Genomic DNA, 6,921 nt, shown 5'->3' with positions numbered 1-6,921 from the left:
CAGGTTGGGGCTGTTTTCCCTGGAGCGTCAGAGGCTGAGGGGTGACCTTATAGAGGTTTACAAAATTATGAGGGGCATGGATAGGATAAATAGGCAAAGTCTTTTCCCTGGGGTGGGGGAGTCCAGAACAAGAGGGCATAGGTTTAGGGGAAAGATATAAAAGAGACCTAAGGAGCAACTTTTTCACGCAGAGGGTGGTACGTGTATGGAATGAGCTGCCAGAGGATGTGGTGGAGGCTGGTATGATTGCAACATTTAAAAGGCATTTGGATGGGTATATGACTAGGAAGAGTTTGGAGGATAATGGGCCGAGTGCTGGCAGGTGGGACTAGATTGGGTTGGGATATCTGGTCGGAATGGACGAGTTGGACCGAAGGGTCTGTTTCCATGCTGTACATCTCTATGACTCTATAACTGCCATTCTAGCCAGCAATGCCCTCATCCCATGAGCAAAGAAAAAAAAGTCTATAACGTCTGCTCCAGCAACTCCCTGTGGGAGCAAAGTTCACACTCTCACCATTCTCTGGTTAAAGAAGGCTCTCCTGAATTTCCTATTGAATTATTGACTGTCTCGGTTTTGGTCCCCTCAGTATGTAGAAGGAACGTTGAGGGGCTGAATGCCCCACTCCTGCACCTATTTGTAATGGTAGAAACATCTCTATCCTGCTCAAACACTCGCAGTTTTAAAGAACTCTATTAGGTTAAACATTTCTAGAGAGAAGAGTCCGGGCAATTTAAAGATAGTTATAACTTCTCATTTCAGATATTAGCTTTGTAAATCTCCCTTTCAGCTTCCCAGTGCTTCTGAAGTCTTACCAGAATATATCTTCTATTAACAGTTTTAAAACTCTAAAATAAATCCAAAAACTCTCATTTCCTAATTAGTCTCCTACACGTCAAATCAATTCACTTTCTGCTAATCACCTGCGCATTTTACAATGACACTAATCCTGTTAATTGCTCCGAACGTCTCTCATTCTCTGAAAGGTTTGCAATGTCCATTTGTTATGTGCAGAAGCAGCCTAATGGTGCAGTACATTCAAGACCTAACAGTGCAAGATTAGAGGGTTTGTGCAGGTTATTATGTTCTCTTCAGTGGATTTAGGGAGGAGGTGGTAATACCTTGGGTCAGCTTCATTCTGATGGTTGGAAATGTGAGAGAATGAGCTTCAGTTGAGGAATTCAGGAAGGCATTATGGTCATTTGGATTGAAATAGTGTGCAGGGATATGGGGAAAGGGCAGGAGATTGGCACTTGGAGATAGAACTGGTGCATGATGGTCCAAATGGCCCCCTTCTGTGGCATAACAATTCTGTGATTGGTTCTGAACGTGTTTGCCATCTTCTACAAAGGAAAACATGTCAGCGAGGTGACAGGAGGGACTGTAAGGGGAACAGTGGGAATAATGTAAGGTGAGGATTATGGAAGTGGAAAGTATTGGAGTAGGAGAAATGAGGATGATGCGAAGGAGGAAGTGAGAGCATGGGTGTTGGAGGAAGCATTGAAGGAGGTTTCAGCGTGACCATTGCCCAGAGTTGTTCATGGACAAAAATGATTGAAGCTGGCCTCCTCTCTCCAGACATCAATTTCCAGGTGAGATGTAAGAACATAAGAACTAGAAGCTTCTCAAGTCCATTCCACCATTTAATCTGATCATGGTTGATCTCATCCTGGTCTCAGCTCCACTTTCCTGCCCACTTTCTATCACCTTTCAACTCGTTACTCATTAAAAATCTGTCTATTCCCTCCTTAAATTTACACAATGTCCCAGGACGCACCACACTTTGGGGGAGTGAATTCCATGGATTCACTACCCTTAGACAGAAGTAATTCCCCCTCACCTCTGTTTTAAATCTGCGACCCCTTATTCTAAAATGGAGAGACATTAAGCTGCAAACCGTCTTCCGTCTCAGGCGAGATAAGAGATCGACAGCACTATTCAAGAAACATTGGCTGAAGTATCCATAGTGCTAACATCTGACCTCAATCAATGTCACTAAAAAGAGATAACCTAATCCTTAACGTATTGTTCTCTGTGACAGTTGGTTTTTGCAACTGGCTGCTGCGTTCCCTATTTTGAAATACTGACAAAACTCAAATGGACTTCATTGGCTGGAGGCACATTGTGCTGCCCTGATATTTTTAACGGCACTATAGAAATGCAAGGTCTTTCTCAAAGAGAGTGGAGTCCCTTGAAATGCCGAGCGGCAGTGGGAAACATTCATCTGGAGCTCAGGAAGAGCAGAAGCAGAGCAGCAGTAACCACAGTGATACTCTGAGCACAATACGAGGCCATTCTGCCTGTTATAGCTCTCCTATCCACTCATTCCAATCCTTTTTTTATTTCTCACAAACTTGTCAAATTCTCTCTTAAACTTCTCAATTAAATCACTTGATTCTGTTGCTGGGTTGTGCAAAATTTGTATTCCCTGATTAATAACCCATCTACCATTGGAAATGGATTCTCCTAATTTACTCACACATGTAGGAGTACGCCATTCAGCCTCTCTAGTCTGTTCCTCCATTCAGTAAGATTACGGCTGATATGATGCTAGTATTTACTCCACATTCCCAATATTACCCTTCATGACTTTGAGCAGCTCTACCAAATCTCTTCTGAACCTTCTCTGGAGTGAGGAGGTGAACCTCATGCAACAACCTTACATTCTTCACAAAACTATAAAAAACGAGAATTTCATCTGTAACCTAACCAAAGTTATGCATAACTTTTTTGTTTTTAGATTCCATGTCTCCCTCTATTTAGAAAGCTTAGGTTCTGTAAGCCTGTTTAACAGCATTTTATCTTGTTCTGTCACTTTCAAGATTAATGTAGGCACACCTCCGAGTTGCTCTGATTCTGCACCCCTTTATAATTGTGCCATTTAGTTTACATAGTCTCTCCTCGTTCTTCCTACTGAAATGAATCACTTCACACTTAGCCGTGTTAAATTTATATGACATATGTCCGCCCATTTCACCAGTCTGTCTCTGCCCTCCTGAAATCTGTTGCTATCCTTATCATCATCATTTTCAACCTTTCAAATGATTCTCCACAATATCTAAGTGTGGGTCAGTAATATATATCAAAAAGAGCGAGTGCTTCCCTGTAGAGTACCCCTGTACACCTCCTCCTCAGTCAAATAAACAACCAGTCACCACAAATCTTTACTTTCTGTCCCTTAGTCAATATTTCTATCCACACAACATCACCTCTGTTAACTTTGCTGATTCACTGTACGATGTTAGAAAGGTTTCAAAAGTCCATGTACACAGTGTCAACCACATTATCCCCATCAACCATCTTGGTTACTTCATCAAATAATTCAATCAAACACGATTATCCCTTCACCAAATTCACACTGGTTTTCGTTTATTAACTAATATTTTCTCAAGTCCCAATTAATTTTGTACTACTGTCTCTAAACAATCGGTTGTTGCTGATGTCAGACTGATGGGTCAGTCCTTACTGGGTTTCTCCATTTCACCTTTTTAAGCAGAGGAATAACATGTACCATCCCCTAGTCCTCTGAATCCAGCCCCATATCCAAGAAGGATTGGAAAGTTTCCATCCTTATTTCCCTCAGCAATTCAAATCTAAAATCCATTTATCTAAATTACACCCCATCTACCACTCCTCAGCCAAATGACCCAATTGATCAAGATCCCATTGTGCTCTGAGATATCCTTCTTCACTGTCGACAATGCCACCAATTTTGGTGTCACCCACAAACTTACCAAACATGCCTCCTATATTCTCATCCCAATCATTTATAAAAATGACAAAAAAAGCGGACCCAGCACCGATCCTTTTGGAACACCACTGGTCGCAGGCCTCCACTCCGAAAAACAGCCCTCCACCCCCATCCTCTGTTTCCTACAGCCAAGCCAAATTTGTATCCAATTGTCAAGCTCACCCTGATCTAACTTTACTGGTTAGTCTATCATGCAGAATCTTGCCTAGGGCTTTACCAAAGTCCACATAAGCACCATATATCGCTCTGCCCTCATCAATTGTTTTGGTTAATTCCGCAAAAAACTCTATCTTTTGTGAGACATGATTTCCCTCTCACAAGGTCATGTTGAATATCCTTAATTAAGCCTTGCCTCTCCAAACACATATAAATCCTATCTCTCAGAATCCCTCCCACAACTTACCCACCACTAATGTCAGACTCACTAGTCCATAGTTCCCAGGCTTCTCATTACAGCCTTTCTTAAATAAAGGCACAATATTAGCCACCCTCCAGCCCTCAGGCACCTCACCCATGGTCATTGATGATATAAATATCTTTGCTAGGGGCCCTGCAATTTCCTCCTAACTTCCGATAACATCCTGGTAAAATTTATCAAGTCCCAGAAATTTATGTTTTCTAGGACCTCTAGCACTGCCACTTCTACAGTATGAACTGTTTTTAAAACATTAATATTTATTTCCCTGAGTTCTCCAACTTCTAATTCTTCCTCCAGTAAAAGCAGATGTGAAATATTCACTTACTATCTCTCCCCATCTCCTGAGGTTTAACACATACATGATCTCATTGAAAAGGGCCCCATTCTCTCTCTAGTTACTCTTTTGCTCTTAATGTATTTGTAGAATCTCTTTGGATTATCCTTAACCTTATCTGTCAAGGCTATCTTTGCCCTCAATTTCCCTCTTAACATTGCCCCTACACCCTTTATACTCTTCAAAAGATTCATTTGATCCCAATGGTCTTTATCTAATATATGACTATTTGTTATGCTTGACCAGAGCCTCAATATCTTTATTCATCCACTGTTCCTTACTCTTACCAGCCTTACCATTCACTCTAACAGGAACATATTGCCTTTGAACTCTTTTGAAAGCCCCTCACTTGTCAGTCGTCCTTTTACCTGTGAACAGTCTACTCCAATCAACTTTTGAAAGTTCCTTTCTCATACCGTTAAAATTTGCATTACTCCAATTAAAAACTTTAACTTTAATACAAGGCCTATCCTTTTCCATAACTATTTTAAAACTAATAGAATTATGATCACTAGTTTCATAGTGTTCCCCTACTAACAATTCAGTCACTTGCTCTGCCTTGTGTCCCAAGAGAAGGTCAAACTTTGCTCCCTGTCTCGTAGGTATATTTACATATAGATAAAAAAAATTACCTTGAACACATTTAACAAATCCCTCACCACCTAAGCCCCTAACGCTATTGCAGTCCCAGTCAATGGTTGGAAAGTAAAATTCCCCTTCTATTACAACCCTATTATTCTTACATATATCTGGGATCTCTCTATACATTAGCTCCTCAATTTCCTTCTGACTATTTGGGACAGGGAGGGCAGGGGGTGGCTATACCACAAAGTGTAGATTAGATTACTTACAGTGTGGAAACAGGCCCTTCCTCCCAGCTAGTCCACACTGACCCTCCGAAGATCAACCCACCCAGACCCTCTACATTTACCCCTTCACCTAACCTGCACATTTTTGGACTGTGGGAGGAAACCCACGCAGACACAGAGAGAATGCACAAACTCCACACAGACAGTTGCCTGAGGCGGGAATTGAACCCGGATCTCTGGCATTGTGAGGCAGCAGTACTAACCACTGTGCCACCGTGCCATCCCCTTCTTTTTTCTAATTCCCACCTATATAACTTCACTTGGCAAACCGCAAGAAATATGTTCTCTAATTACAGCCGTAATGTTTTCCTAAATCAAAATGGCATTCCCCTCTTCTCTTGCCTCCCTTTCTATCCCTCTTAGAGCATCTAAAACTTGGAGCATTGAGCTGTCAGTCCTGTCCATCCCTCAGCCAAGTGTCCATAATAGCTAATGATATCCCAATCCCATGTTGCCATCCAGGCCCCGGGTTTATCTGACTTACCTGTAAAACCCACTGCATTGAAATACATTCAGTTCAATTCTTCAGATTACCTCATTCTCTGACGTGTGCTTGTCTGTCTTTTCTAATTAACTTGCTCTCTTCTGATTCAGAATCACATTCATGTCTTTCTATTTTCACTGCTATTTAGGATTCCCCCACCACCTCCATCCCTCTAGTTTAGAGGCTCCCGAACAGAATTAACAAATCTCCCTGCTAGGAAATTGGTCTCTTTCCAGTTCAGGTGAAACCCATCCCTTTTGAACAGGTCTTTACTGCCCCAGGAGAGATCCCAATTATCTAAAATCCTGAATCCTTGAACATTGCACCATCACTTCAGCTATTGGTTTGCCTGCCCTTTTTTTTAATTCTTACTCTCATTAGAATATGGCACCAAGAGTAAAGCAGAAATTGCTACTTTTAAGGTTCTACTTTTTAACATTCTATGTAACCTCTTATATTCGTTCTGCAAAACCCTAACCCTTTTTCTAACCATATCGCTCCTACCAATGTATACAACAACTTACAGCTTCTCACTTTCCACTTAATGAAGGAAGAACCCAATATAGGCACAAAAGGTAAGGTCAACCAACAAAGTATTGTTGAACAGCCTTTGTTTACACTGTATCTAAGGGGTTCTGTATCATACATTCATACAACAAGCTTCATCAGATATAACTTACAACCCCTGTCCCATCGCTGCTTTGTGGAATTTCTCTCCACAGATGGTCAGTGCTTCATAGCTGTCACTTTGAGACTAACATTGAGGAGATGCCTGTGAATAGGGCTAATGAATATGGAGGTGAGTCTCTGGGGTTTGCCCTGATGTGACTGTAACCATCAGGAATCATGTGATAGGACAGGAGGGGGCGCGGTGTGGTCGTAGGTTGGATCCTGTGAAACATGGGGCACAGATGCGTGAGACAGAGCCTCCTGTATATAATGCCAACATAGCCTGTTTGACAATACCTCGGGGACTGGCCTGAGTGTCTCTGAGTATGTGAATCCACACTGGAACAAATGTAGCAGTGGTCAGCATTTAGAAGGTAAAATCATGAACAAATTGA

General features: G+C 41.7%; 1 long non-coding RNA gene across 1 annotated transcript in view; it reads left to right on the top strand.

Moving 5' to 3' along the window:
- Positions 1 to 5,366, top strand: part of LOC122559929 — a 19,365-nt gene extending 13,999 nt beyond the window's left edge. The window contains exon 3 of the long non-coding RNA XR_006314605.1: positions 5,337 to 5,366. This is a non-coding gene — a long non-coding RNA (uncharacterized LOC122559929). The remainder of the gene's footprint in view (positions 1 to 5,336) is intronic.
- The last annotated feature ends 1,555 nt before the right edge of the window (positions 5,367 to 6,921 follow it).

Source organism: Chiloscyllium plagiosum, chromosome 20, assembly GCF_004010195.1.
Source record: "Chiloscyllium plagiosum isolate BGI_BamShark_2017 chromosome 20, ASM401019v2, whole genome shotgun sequence".
In the NCBI taxonomy this organism is placed as follows: Eukaryota; Metazoa; Chordata; class Chondrichthyes; order Orectolobiformes; family Hemiscylliidae; genus Chiloscyllium; species Chiloscyllium plagiosum.
Note: the sequence above shows the minus strand (reverse complement) of the source record. Positions and strands in the feature narration are given on the sequence as shown.